Raw genomic sequence first — 15,216 nt, forward strand, 5'->3', positions numbered from 1 at the left:
AAATTGTGGGGCGAATGTGTTCCCCCATATTTATCTTTGCACAAGGGAACACTTGTGCAATCCCGCCCCCTTACCCTCATGCAACCAATTGCGTGACAGTAGGGCTTGTCAATCACCCCGGTCGAATGAATACAGGGTGATTTTCATCCGCCAACTCCATTTTGGCGCAAAGGGTTTATGAAGCAGCGGTTTTAAACTGCTGCTTCATAAATATCAGTTGCAGGCTCAAATGAGCGAGCCTGCAAATGATTGGGGCATTCGCCCTGTCATAAATCTTGCACTCAGTATAGGCAGATACCCCACAGGCTAAATCAGCCGAAATAAGGGTAAATACGCTACATGTAAACAATTTAATACACCTCAGCAGGTAAAATGGATCATTGGGAACAAATAAAAGGAGACAATTTGGGGGTAAAACTATCCCTTTAATCTCTCATGTTATGTACAGTATTTAGCATTTTCTGCTTTTTGTCCACGGAGGTGAGTTAGTGCCATAATGTGTTGTACACTCAGTCCAGTCGGCATGTGCATCTTCTGTCCCACTCAGCACTCTCACAAGAAATAGGGTGCATTTCAGATAACCTGGACATGTGCACGTTACCTGACATTAGGCAATTTGCTTCAGAGCAGACTGGGTGCAATCTAGAGAGTAAACCACAAACAAAAACAAACATTGTAAGATACATTAGCTGGCACTCACTCAAGCAACAAAGGCTAAAAACATAAAATTGAGGACTTGGGCTTTTCTCTTGGCCAACAGCTGTAACCCAACCTCTCCTCTGTTAAAGAGACTTTTATATAAAATGTTTAGTTAAGCAATATATTTATTTATTTTGCCCTCTTTCATGTAATTTAGCTCTGAAAGAAGAGCAATTTCTAATTCTCAGAACATGAAAAATACCCTGCTGACTTATCAAGGCTAACTCTGTTACATATCTGTGCCTCCGTGATAGAGCATTTAGTTTTAGAAGCATTTTCTATTTACTTCTGTTATCAAATGTACATTATTCTCTTGGTGTTTTTGTTAAAAAGCATACAATAGCTATATTTGGGAAGAGAAATGCACTACTGGGAGCTAGCTGGTTATTGGTGGCTACACACATATGCCTCTATTTATTGGCTCACCAGATTATTCTGCTAGGTCTCAGAAGTGCATTGCTGCTCTAGGTTTTATCTGTTTAACCCACCTGCAGGAGCTAAACTCACAGTTATATGCAAGCAATAGTGTGACGGTAAATACTCTACAGTAGAACATTGTCTTTTTACATTTGTCACTTTAAGTAAAATCGGGAGGATGTGCTATTTCCTATCCCTCTTTTTAAAGTGACAGTAAAGACCAAATTAAAGTTTCATGATTCAGATAGGGCATGTAATTTCAAACAAGTTTCCAATTTACTTTTAGCATCACATTTGCCTTGTTCTTTTAGTATTCTTAGTGGAAGGCTAAACCTAGGTATGCTCATATGGTAATTTCTAAGCCCTTGAAAGCCGTCTCTTATCTGAATGCATTTGACATTTTTTTCACAGCTAGAGGGCGTTGGTTCATGTGCGCCATCTAGATAACATTGAGCTCACGTCCGTGGAGTTATTTAAGAGTCAGCACTAATTGCCTGAAATGCAAGTCTGTCAAAAGATCTGAGATAAGGGGGAAGTCAGCAAAAGCTTAGATACAAGGTAATCACAGAGGTAAAAAGTATATTAATATAACTGTGTTGGTTATGCAAAACTGGGGGATGGTAAATAAAGGGATTATCTATCTTTTTAAACAATAACATTTTTGGTGCTTACTGTCCCTTTAAGTATGAAGTAAAACATCTGGAATATATATGCGATTCCTGCAGACACTTAAAACATTTCCATATCAGACCGGAACAGATAATACATATTACCAAACAGCAAAAATAAAATATAAAGGAAATATTAGGAAACACATGAATACTATATTTAATCTATTTTAATAAGATTTGTGTATAAAGATCTGTTTTCTATCTATTCTACATGTGAAACATCTCAGTGTTCTATCAAAAGGAAAAAAGATGGTCGTCATGGAGACGAGCAACAAGCAGCTGTTACAGGCTGCAGTGGGAAACTATCACTTATCTCAGAAAGGAATATGACTAGAACATTTTTACATTTCATATCTTCTAATGTGTAAACACTTTAAAACACATCAATCTGTATTGAATATGGCCACCTTATACTATATACTATTATAGGACAGCCATTCATCTTTATTTAGATTACTCCTAAAAGTTGGAGACCGTGCATATGTATGTATATATATTATATATTATATATATATATATATATATATATATATATATATATATATATCTCTCATTTGCTGCCAGTAATATTACATCTATCTACATAAAATCTTACCCCTTCTGACATGCCTTCACCAAAAATCTCATCATCAAAACCCAGCGTGGAGATTGGCTGCACCAGATCTAGACTTGTGTAGGACATTTAACCCAGTAAATTTGTTACAGTTTATTGTAGGACCTTACTATGTAAAAATATTGCATCTGAAACACTGTGTCTATCATTAAAAAAAACAAAACAAAAAACATCCAAAAGTCAAACACTTAAAACCTTTGAAAGGGTTTCAGCTGAAGTTAATTATTCCTGTGATCTCACTCATAGGAAACTGTGTAACCCTTTCATTACTTCTTAATTATAGGCACTGTGGTAAAAAAAATGGTCACTATTCTAAATAGCAAAAAAAAAAAAAAGCTAAGGAACATGATCATAGAATACACTTATTCAGGGGAGGGATTTTTGACCTTTAAAAAGACAAAAACAGATTTTGACAAAGGACGGGAAAAAAAGCAAAGGCTTATCTAGTCCGTCCACATTCCTAAAAATAACCTTTAATATATCCCCGGAATAAATGAATGAAATAATTATACATGTATATGCTTTTTATTTCTGTAAGGAAGTATTTCCACATGTAAACCTATTGTCTTCCATTCTATAATCATATCGATTTGTTCTGCTATTTATCATCTTAATAGGAGAACATTTCCCTTCTGAATTTTAATAAACCTATTAAAATAAGTAGCATTTGTATAGATCCGATAGCTAAACAATGGTCATTGTGCTTCTTTTATTTATGAACTTTAGGACATATCTTTTATTCAAAATAAGATATGACAAATGGTGTTTAAAGTGAAAATAAACTTAACTGTCATTTAAAGGGACAGTAGTTGTGCATAACAAAATAACTTTGCTATGCATTTTTATTATTTATTTTGCCCCTTTTTATAAGTTGACCAACTTATAAATCTCAGAACTCAAAATGCACCTGAAGCCTTATCAAGGCTAACACTGCTACATATATGTCCCTAATTGGCTTTATCAGAAAACAACTGCAAAACAATGCATTTAACACTAACATGACAACAGTGGCTGAAAATGATGTTAACCCCTAGACGCCGCTAGGATGTTCCATGCCGTCCTAACAGTGCTCGGCTATAATGCCGTTGGGACGGCATGGAACATCCTACCTTATATGGCGTCCTGCAGTCTCCCTTTTTTGCAAAGTGAAAAATTGAACTGGGGGCGTGCCTAGTAGCATAGGCAGTCCCCCATGATCCAATCCTGCGATCATGTGATTTCATTTTTCCTGCAAGTTTCTACATCGGAATTAACACTTGATGCCAGCACAAAAGGGGTTACTTTGCTTTAAAAATATTAAGACTTGGCTGGTATATAATTCTATAGCAACACAACAGAAATGTCTTGTAATTACAAGGTTTTTACTTTCCCTTAAACAGCCTGTGAAGAAGAGGCACCAGGAGTACACTCTTTCTGTGGCACAAGCAATATGGCATCCGATTATCTGTGAGCCCATTGTACCAAAATAGAAAAAATAAATGCTTGGGATAAAGGGCAACCAGAGAGGTAAGTATAGCAGCACCTATGGGGCTTAAAATGTATAATAATAATGCAATTTGGCAGCATTTAAGGGTTATCATAAAGTACTACTTAATTAGTTCATTGACATACATTGATTTTACTATTTATGTTTATTGTACCTTTAATTATTAAAAGCTATATATTTTCCTGCAATTTATGCCTCTTTCTATAAATAAATAATTAAATTTAAAAAACAAACAAAAAAAAAACAGTGTCTGCCATAGTATAAAACTGATTTATATTAAAGGAACAGGAAACACAATTACTTAATTTGCTTCATTCTTTAGATATTCTTTGTTGAAGAAATAGCAATGCACATGGGTGAGCCAATCACACGAGGCCTCTGTGCAGCCACCAATCAGTAGCTACCGAGCCTATTTATATATGATTTTAAACAAATGATACAAAGACAATGAAGCAAATTAGCTAATAGAATTACATTTGGAAAGTTGTTTAAAATTGCATGCTCTTTCTAAATCCTGAAAGAAAGAAAAAATTGTGTTTCATGTCCCTTTAAATCCGAAACAATCAACCAAATGTATGGACACACAAATACAGTGATATCTAATAAATATAAGGTACATTAAAGGGACATAATTGTGCAATAGTAAAATGCTTTAAAGGGACAGTAAAGTAAAAATTAAATGGGTTGGCTAGAACAGTGTTTTTCAATTGCAGTCCTCAAGTACCCCCAACAGGTCAGGTTTTCATAATAGAGCACAGGTGAAAATCATCTGATGGATGACAGCAGGTTAGTAACCATGGTTACTAATTAGCGGATTATTTCACCTGTGTTCTATTTTAGCTATAAGAAAAACTTGGCCTGTTGGGCGTACTTAATGACCGCGGTTGAGAAACACTGGGATAGAGCATAACACAACTTTCCAAATGGCTTCTATTATCTTGGTATCCTTACTTAAAGGGACATAAACCCTAATTTTTTATGATTCAGATAGAACATATAATATTAATCAACTTTCCAATTTACTTCTATTATCAAAATGTCTTTGTTTGTCTTGTTATCCTTTGTTGAAAAGCAGAGAGGTAAGTTCAGGAGTGTGCACGTGTCTGCAGTACTATATGGCAGCAGTTTTGCAACAATGTAATACACTAGCAAGAGCACTAGATGGCAGCACTATTTCCTGTCATGTAGTGCAAATAAAACAAGAATAAAGTTGCACTCCAATTGATAAGGTAGAAAGGTAAAAAAAAACTTTATTGTAAATAAAACATGCTCATGTTTTACTTGCAATAAAGTTTTTTTCACCTTTTTCCCTGAATCAATTGGACTGCACCTTTATTCTTTTTATATTTGTACACTGAGGTCTGGGGAGACCAAAAGTTAGCACCCAATAAACGTACAAGTTCATGACCTATGTGGTATAGAGTGCAGGCCTAAATCTTCATATATATGTCCTGTCATGTAGCGCTTCAGGCATGTGACGCTACCTATCTAGATATCTCTTCAACAAAGAATAACAAGAAAATGAAGCAAAGTTGATAATGTAAGTAAATTGGAAACTTTTCTAAAATTGTATTCTGTATCTGAATCATGAAAGAATAATTTTGGGTTTCATGTCCATTTAACCCCTTTAACGACCAACGACGTATGGGGTACGTCCTGCAAAAAAATGCAGTTAATGACCAAGGACGTACCCCGTACGTCGTTGGTCTTTGAAAGCCCTGGAAGCGATCCTGATCGCTTCCAGCCGCTTTCATGTTATTGCAGTGATGCCTCGATATTGAGGCATCCTGCAATATCAGTTTTGAGCAGTCCGATGCAGAGAGAGCCACTCTGTGGCCCTCTCTGCATCGGCCATTGATCGCAGTATTCGTTGGTGGGTGGGAGCTTACCAAGGGAGGCGGGTGGGCGGCGATCAATGGAGGAGGGGGGCAGGATCGCGTGTGGGGTGCGTGCCAGAATGCGTGCACGGGAGCGCGCGCGCGCGCGCACGAGGGTGGGTGTGCGCGTGTGCGGGTGGGAACCCTACACTATGGAACAAATATAAGGACTCAGTGGGAGAGACTCAGTGGGATAAATAAATAAAATTAGTAATCTGGGAGAGGGTTGGGGGTTGGGGGTTGTGGGGGGGCAGCTACACTACAGAAAATAGTTTTTTTTTTTTTTTTTATAAAAATAAACCAAAACGTTTTTAATTTGAAACTGGGTACTGGCAGACAGCTGCCAGTACCCAATATGGCGCTCAATAAGGCAGGGGGAGGGGTTAGAGAGCTGTTTGGGGGGGGATCAGGGAGGTTGGGGGCTAAGGGGGGATCCTACATAGCAGCATATGTAAATATGCTCAAAAAAATAAAAAATAAAAGATAGCTTTTATTTTAGTACTGGCAGACTTTCTGCCAGTACTTAAGATGGCGGGGACAATTGTGGGTTTGGGGATGGAAGAGAGCTGTTTGGGAGGGATCAGGGGGTGTGATGTGTCAGGTGGGAGGCTGATCTCTACACTAAAGCTAAAATTAAGCCTGCAAACTCCCTACAAGCTACCTAATTAACCCCTTCATTGCTAGCCATAATACTCGTGTGATGCGCAGCGGCATTTAGCGGCCTTCTAATTACCAAAAAGCAACGCCAAAGCCATATATGTCTGCTATTTCTGAACAAAGGGGATCCCAGAGAAGCATTTACAACCATTTGTGCCATAATTGCACAAGCTGTTTGTAAATAATTTCAGTGAGAAACCTAAAATTGTGAAAAATTTAAAGTTTTTTTTAATTTGATCGCATTTGGCGGTGAAATGGTGGCATGAAATATACCAAAATTGGCCTAGATCAATACTTGGGGTTGTCTACTACACTACACTAAAGCTAAAATTATCCCTAAAAGTTCCCTACATGCTCCATAATTAACCCCTTCACTGCTGGCCATAATACACGTGTAGTGCGCAGTGGCATTTAGCAGCCTTCTAATTACTAAAAAGCAACACCAAAGCCATATATGTCTGCTATTTCTGAACAAAGGGGATCCCAGAGAAGAATTTACAACCATTTGTGCCATAATTGCAGAAGCTGTTTGTAAATAATTTCAGTGAGAAACCAAAAGTTTGTGAAAAAATTAGTAAAAAAGTGAACAATTTTTTGTATTTAATCGCATTTGGCAGTGAAATGGTGGCATGAAATATACCAAAATGGGCCTAGATGAATACTTTGGGATGTCTACTAAAAAAAAATATATACATGTCAATGGATATTAAGAGATTCCTGAAAGATATTAGTGTTCTAATGTAACTAGCGCTAATTTTGAAAAATAATGGTTTGGAAATAGCAAAGTGCTACTTGTACTTATTGCCCTATAACTTACAAAAAAAGCAAAGAACATGTAAACATTGGGTATTTCTAAACTCAGGACAAAATTTAGAAACTATTTAGCACGGGTGTTTTTTGGTGGTTGTAGATGTGTAACAGATTTTGGGGGTCAAAGTTAGAAAAAGTGTGTTTTTTTCAATTTTTTCCTCATATTTTATAATTTTTTTTATAGTAAATTATAAGATATGATGAAAATAATGGTATCTTTAGAAAGTCCATTTAATGGCGAGAAAAACGGTATATAATATGTGTGGGTACAGTAAATGAGTAAGAGGAAAATTACAGCTAAACACAAACACTGCAGAAATGTAAAAATAGCCTTGGTCCCAAACGGACAGAAAATGGAAAAGTGCTGTGGTCATTAAGGGGTTAAAGATTAATCCTAAGTGAGCTCAGGAGTGTGCACGTGTCTTTGGTATCTGGCAGCAATGTTACAACAATGTTTATAGCTGTGTCATACATAGTTGCAGACACTGCGGCCGTAGAGAGCTAAAGACATGCACACTCCTATAAGCCTGCCTAGGTTTACCCTTTAACAAAGGATGCAAACAGTACAAAGCAAATTTCACAATATAAATACATTTTAAAGTTGTTTAAAAGTTCAGACTCTCTCTGAATCATGAACGTTTCATTTTTACTTTACTGAACCCTTTAAAGAACTAGAACATTTTCTGATCACACTACTGAGTATTTCTTATTATATATTTAACCCTTGCAAACAGGTGAAGTTAGTTTTGAAGCTGCAGTACACTTCCACTGCTGGATCGGACATGGCCAATAAGCCAATCAGGAGCTGCATATGTACATAGATGTCAATTATGGTTCTGAATCCGTTCAGAAGAAAAATGCCACTGTGGAGTGGACTTTATTTGTTTAAACACGTTGCAAAAGCTAACACATAGTTAAAGGCACACAGCAGTGAGATTTTTAAATAAAATGTTTAGTTATGCATAATGAAACAACTTTGCAATATATTCATTATTTATTTTGAACCCTTTTCATGTAATTTAGCTCTGGCATGAAAATCAACTTGCTGACTTCTCAAGGCCAGCCCTACAACATATTTTCACATTTTGGCTTTAACTGAAAACAACTGCAAATCAGAGTACTCATTGCTAACGTTATGTTATTGTATAGTACAGATTTTGTAATTATAAGGTGTTTACTGTCCCTTGTAAATAAAACAAATGATCTAGGGTCTCATGTTTCAGTTATCCTGAGCCAATAAAAAGATTTCTTACCCTCAATAGTGTGCTTCAACTGCTACTCAACTCAAACATATAAGCACTCTGCTGATGAATGGTTTTGTTTTGTTTGTTTTTAAAATGTGGATATTACACTGCTGGTGCCAATGAAACCTCTATAGAAATAAGCACATGACTATTTTTTTAAACATTCAGAAGGGAGGGCTTAGGCAAAATATTTCTTCCATACAACTGATTGTTCCTGTACTGAGTTACAGGCTAGTGGAGGTTTACCCCTGTCATTCAAATATAGATGTGGGAGATGTCACACTCAGCCAATGATCATGAAAAAGAAGATTTAATCAACATAGGAACATCTGAAAAACCAAGAATAGTACTACAGTCTAAGATACAAGGTGGGGACAAATTACAAAGATGTGCTCTGTACCTTAAAAAAAAAAAAAAAAAAAAAGTTCTCCTTTTCCATTTGCAAGATACAATTGTTCTGCAAAGTCCGTTTAACCAATGATGATAAGTTCCATAATAAAAAGGGGTGAATTTTCTAATACACTCCTGTAAATGTCTTAAACCATTACTACGAGTGGTTCACAGAGATTCAGATAGAGCGAGCAATTTTAAGAAAGTTACTTATACAATCAAAATGATGGTTATTTTTGTAATCTTTGTTGAAAAGCATACCTAGATGCTCACAGTATGCTCAGAGCAGCAATGCAGTACTGGGAACCAGCTGGTGATTGGTGGCTATGCACAAATGTCTCTTGTCATTAGCTTACCAGATATATTCAGCTTGCTCCCAGTAGTGCATTTCTACACTGAAGCTGACTTTAACTATGTGTTTAACCCCTTTGCAGGGCGATAACATATAGTTATAGACAAGCAATAGTGTATTAGTAAAATGGTCTAAACTATTACAGAATTTTGTTAGCTTCAATCAAAGTCTTCAAGCCCATTAGCAATATTACTGCCACGTACATCCCTGCCAAAACTGAACATCAATACATTTCAATGTCAAATAGAAGCATTTTTGCAACACATCTGTATTATCAAAAATGCTTCTAGTAAGCTATATCAATGTTTTAGAGAGAGCTTTTACTATGCTCAGGCATGTGCAGCATACCCAGGTATGGTCTGTGCACCAGTGTTCCTATTAGAAGGCCGGTGGTGCCTTGTATAATGTGAACTGTCATACAATCGTGAGCATTTAAAGTGCACATCTGGATACATTCCACGTGTCCATACATATTTACTAGAAGTTTTGTTGCTAATACAAATGTGTTACAAAAAATACTTATATCCAAAAGTGAAAAGCACTAATGTGTATTTTCATTTTGGTTTGAATACCACTTTAAACAAAAGAAAAAAATATTCCACTTTACTTCTATTATCTAATGTTTTCATTCTTTTTGTATCCTTTGCTGAAAATGATACCTAGGTAGGCTCAGGAGCTGCTAATTTGTAGCTGCACATATATGCCTCATGTTATTGGCTCACCCAATGCATTTACTAGCTCCCAGTAATGCATTACTGCTTCTTCAACAGGGGATACCAAGAGAATAAAGCAAATTTGATAAAACAATGGAGGAAAGTAGTTTAAAATTCTGTTTTATGCAACTTTTATGTGTTCTGCCAGTAAAGTATTTTAAGGGGCGTAAAAGTGGAAAAAGAAATGCTGTAATCTGTTTGATCATTTTAATATTACACTATTGCTTGCATATAACTATAAAGCTCTGTGGGGTTGGGAGATTCTATAAAAATTGCATTGACTAATGCATTCATCTGCATGCAGTGAGTGCCAGTCACATAATGGAGACAAAAAAATGAAGCGACCTTATTAACAAATAATCAATGGTTACTTTTCTATTATTTTCCAATAAAGTATACAGTTTGTGGGTATAGTTTTTTTTGTTTTGTTTTTTTTTATCTGGGCATGGTTTCATGATAGGACTGGGGCTTCCTGTGGGTTTTGACATTTTTAGGTTTTCTAGAAGGAAACTGGATTAAAAACAGAATAAAACGGGGCAACAGATACCTCCCAATTAAAGATCATACCAACATTAGGAGGTATTTTAATTGTGTTAAATGGATCTTGTACTATTTAGATATTTTGTGTTCTCTTTAAAAGAGGGTATCTTTGAAGCTATTTGCAAATGTCAAACGTCTCTTTATATAATTACTGAAAAATGCAAAATACTGTAGAAGATAACTGTACAAACCTGTACCCCCCACATAGAAACATTTGCTTTAGATTTACACAGACAGGACAGTAATAAACCAGGTTCAAAGACGAGCTCTCTGTCAGCAGCAGATGGGTAAGGGGGTAAAGTGGCATGAGAAAGATGGGTTTGAAAAAACCAACGACCCTTGCGTTGGCAATGGTATAATAGTTGTTAGGACATCCACAAGGTGTAATTACTGATACCATAAGTATATGGATAGTGCTGTGCACTCGGCATATGCAGTGCACGACTCTATATAGACACATGTGCGTTACTCACTGTTAGTTCAGCTCCTCTCCTCAGCTCCACGTTATTAGGACCCAAAGCATCCTCACCGTGCCAGGCCTGTATCTGAGCTGACTCTTTATATATTCCCTGTAATATTTATACCTTTATGTCCTCTCTTCAATCTTTCTCCTGCTTCCTCCTTTGTGCAGATCTTCTCCCTAGATGTGTTTTCGGCCCCTTCTGTCTTCTTCACTACAGTTTCACTACATTACTTTCCCTGCCTGACATATTCTTCATTCTCCTATCGCGTTGCACAACTATCTTACCTTTCTTTCTGTCCCTTACTAAATCAGTGCACAACTCTGAGGATTCTTCTTCCCTTTCCGTTCTGCGCTATTCCCACCCTTCAGCCCCCCTTAACGTACTCTTTCACCTCCCTCCTTATTTCGTTATCCTTATCGCCTTATTTCTCTACATCCCCCTATCCTATTTTATTCAACTCGATTTTATAATTTACTATTCTTTTTAATAGACTTCTCATACTATAAACCTTGTTATTTTTCCCTCTTTTTTATTGCCTGCCCCGCAATTTTACTGTATATTTAACTTTATCTTCCTTCACTCTCAACTTCTTCTGTCTTAAACTCTTTTCTAAGCTTCCCTCTCTAAAACTTGTTTCTGCTTCAATACAACAATAGGAGAAACCGGGGTGCGCGTCAGCCGCTGCTCGGGTACCCTCAGCCAATCATAGCGTAGCTTCTATCCGCGGGCGTCGCACCAGCCAATAAGGTGAAACGTATCTTGCGGGCGCGGTCTGCTCTTTTGTAACTGGCACCGCTCTTGTTTACTTTATTTCTTAAGGAGGCCGAGGAGCGTGTTACAGGACAGAGCTGGCATCACTGGAAAAGTATAACTAATCCAAAGAACTGGAGCGGTGTAATCGGACTAATAAAAAATGTGATAGGGATGATTAGACAATAAGTTATATAGATAGGTTAATCCGTAAATGACCAGAGTTACTTTACACACCAAGGGAATGTTTTTCAGTTCTGTTTTCATTAATTCGCGATCTATGCTCAATTCTGTATTTTTTGGTCACTCAAACATTATATATACTTGCTTCCGTAAAACAGCTTTTTCATTGGTAATGGTAAAATCATTTTACAGTATATTTAGATGGATGACAGAGTGAATGAGTGGAGAGAGAGAAAGAAAACCATAACGTTTATTGTATGTTTCGGGACATGTTCCCATTAGGCTTACTCAGAACAGTAAATGTACCAGTGATGTGCAGTCACTAGAGGCAGGTGAGGCAGTGCTTCACCTCTCATATGGGCAAAAATATATATTTTTTTATTGGCTTTAAAAAAATAAAATTAAAAAATTGCAATTTTTTTTCCCCAGCATTTTTTTTCTTCACAGATACATGTTGTGCAATGGAGAGGCACAAGCAGGTCTGCCCACCATTACACAACATGCTGCACCATCTACTGGATGACAGTGGTTAAGATCATTGCATGGCCCATTATCTGCTTATTTGAGGCAGTCCCATTTGGGCTGAACAAATCCAGTGAGAGGCATTAGTAAGTGGAACTTAGGGTTGGGGCTGGATGTTAAATCATATAAAATAAAACAAAACAAAAACGGAAAAAAACTACTTTCATTTATTTTGTTGCTGTGCTGTGAAGCTGCCAGCTTTTGCTAAAGTGAAAAAGAGAGTTCTGTACTTCCCCTCTAAGTGCAGTGGAATGTTCAGACGGAGGCAGAGAGCAGGATCAATAAGCAGTGTTTAAGACACATCTTTGAAGTAAGTTCTACAACATTAGATTTCACTGAAAGTGATTCTGTTAGTGAAAATTATAATTTAATGAATGTGGTTTAGTGTTTTTTTTTACTCTTTTATAGCAGGGTCGTTTTTGTATTTTGTTTCCTCAACCTTTACACCCACTAACTTAACAGCTTGCCTTCACTTTCTGAACTCTCTGTAGCTCTGCTGTTTTATTACTTAAAAATGCAGTGGTCTCTCTCCCTCCCCCCTTGTGTGTGTCTCTCTATCTATCTATCTATCTATCTATCTATCTATCCATCTCTCTCCTTATGTGTTGTTCTCCCCATGGTCTCTCTGTCTCTCTTCCTCCCCCTCTGACTCTCTCATCCCTTATGTGTCTCTCTAACCCTCTGTGTGTGATTGTGTGTCTCTCTTTCTCTCTCTAACCCTCTGTGTGTGTGTGTGTCTCTCTCTCTTTCTCTCTCTCTCTAACCCAGTGACGTGCAGTGAGGTGAGAGGCAGGTGAGGCACTGGCTAGGATACGCCTTCATTCTTTAGATATCCTTTGTTGAAGAAATAGCAATGTACATGGGTGAGCCAATCACATGAGGTATCTATTGTGCAGCCACCAATCAGCAGCTAATGAGCATATTTAGATATGATTTTCAACAAAGGATATCAAGAGAATGAAGGAAATTAGATATTAGATGTAAATTGGACAGAGGGGGTGGGAAAGACAGGGAGAGAGAGATAGAGAGACAGAGGGGAGAAACTATATTATAGGCAGAGAAGTGGCTGCCCCCCTCTGATGTTAAACTTTGTGTCTCACATGGTCAGTGTTGTAACTTTCTATGCTATCTTCTCTGCTTACTAAATACATTTTACAGAATGTTTAGCCATCTTGTGATTTTGTGCAAATTAAATATTATAGGCAGAGAAGTGGCTGCCCCCTCTGATGTTGACTGTCACGGTCAGACACTTAAAGTTTAACATCAGACATCAGAGGGGGCAGCCACTTCTCTGCCTTAATATATTTTACTGCAGTGTGTTCACAAAATCACAAGATGGCTAAACAGTCAGTAAAATTTATTTAGTAAGCAGAGAAGATAGCATAGCAACTAGCAAGTTACAACACTGACCAGGTCAGACACAAAGTTTAACATCAGAGGGGACAGCCACTTCTCTGCCTATAATATATTAATGTGCACAAAATCACAAGATGGCTGCTCATTCTGTAAAATATATTTAGTAAGCAGCCAGAGAACAAGAACATAGCATAGCAACTTAGCAAGTTACAAAACTGACCAGACACAAAGTTTTACATCAGAGGGGGAGGACACTACTCTGCCTAATGCCTATAATATATTAATGTGCACTAAATCACAAGATGGCTGCTCATTCTGTAAAATATATTTATTAAGCAGTTAGAGAACATAGCATAGCATAGCATAGCAGCAAGTTACAACACTGACCAGACACAAAGTTTTACATCAGAGGGGGAGGCCACTACTCTGCCTAATGCCTAGTATAATATATTATTAAAGTGCACTCTAAATCACAAGATGGCTGCTCATTAAAATATATTTATTAAGCACTGGCAGCCAGAGAACATACCATAGTAACTTGCAAGTTTTGCTTAATAAATGTATTTTGTTTATGACCCGGTCAGTGTTGTAAGTTACAACACTGACCGGGTCATACACAAAATACATTTATTAAGCAAATAAGCAGTGAAGAGGATGTTAGAGTCAGACTGAGTCACTGATGGTCACGGTCACACAGGCACTTCAAAATTTCAAATTTCACATCAGAGCAGCAGAGGGGGGGGGGGGCGCCCACTACCGTATTAAGTCTCACAAGCATAATATAACAGCAGCACCATCATCACACGATCACACAATGGCATGGCTTGTCATTCTGATGACTTACTTGTGTGACAGTGTGACGGACTGTGTGCTGACTCGGCGACGACGGCTCCTTCCTTCAGGTGACAGGTCAGGCAGGACCAGGGGGCAGCAGCTGCAATATGCGGTGCCGGTTAGATCAGGCAGGCTCCTCCACTCCACTCGCTAGTTACTTGGCTCACACTCCGGCAGCCGGCTCACAATGACGGACGGTGACAGTGACACTGACAGTCAGACTCCCAAACAGGTAGGTCAGGAATGAGTGGCACTGACTGTTGTTCCCACGCCACCAGACTGCTCCTTCCTTGCGCATGCGCAGTAGACACAGGGCCCGGCATAGACAGTCACAGTAGTGTAAGCAGAGCCAGGGAGAAAAGTTAAACACCGGTGTTGATTAGATGAGCCGGTCTCCCAGGGAACAGTCGAGGCCTCATTAGAGATGCCTCATATAACACTTTTCTCAGCCACGCTGCTCCTGCAAATCACCACCGGGTGATGCTGCAGAGCAGCTAGATATAAAAATACATTTAAAATATTGCGCAATAGAGAAACACCAGAACCCAGTGCCTCTCTATTGCACAATATTATAGTTTGAAATGTAAAAAAAAAAAAAAATTAGCTTTTTTTTTTTTAAATAAAATTCTATATTTGTT

The 15,216-nt window shown here is 37.7% G+C and overlaps 1 protein-coding gene across 2 annotated transcripts in view; it reads right to left on the reverse strand.

The window, feature by feature from the left end:
* Nucleotides 1-11,646, reverse strand: part of LOC128650371 (mothers against decapentaplegic homolog 4) — a 218,923-nt gene extending 207,277 nt beyond the window's left edge. Inside the window, exon 1 of one of the 2 annotated variants that reach the window (XM_053704283.1) lies at nucleotides 11,054-11,646. The gene's annotated coding sequence lies outside the window, so the exon portion shown is untranslated. Of the gene's footprint in view, nucleotides 1-10,942 lie in introns of both variants that reach the window. The other variant, XM_053704276.1, reaches the window with a different exon arrangement.
* Between the last annotated feature and the right edge of the window lie 3,570 nt (nucleotides 11,647-15,216).

Source organism: Bombina bombina, chromosome 1 (genome assembly GCF_027579735.1).
Source record: "Bombina bombina isolate aBomBom1 chromosome 1, aBomBom1.pri, whole genome shotgun sequence".
In the NCBI taxonomy this organism is placed as follows: Eukaryota; Metazoa; Chordata; class Amphibia; order Anura; family Bombinatoridae; genus Bombina; species Bombina bombina.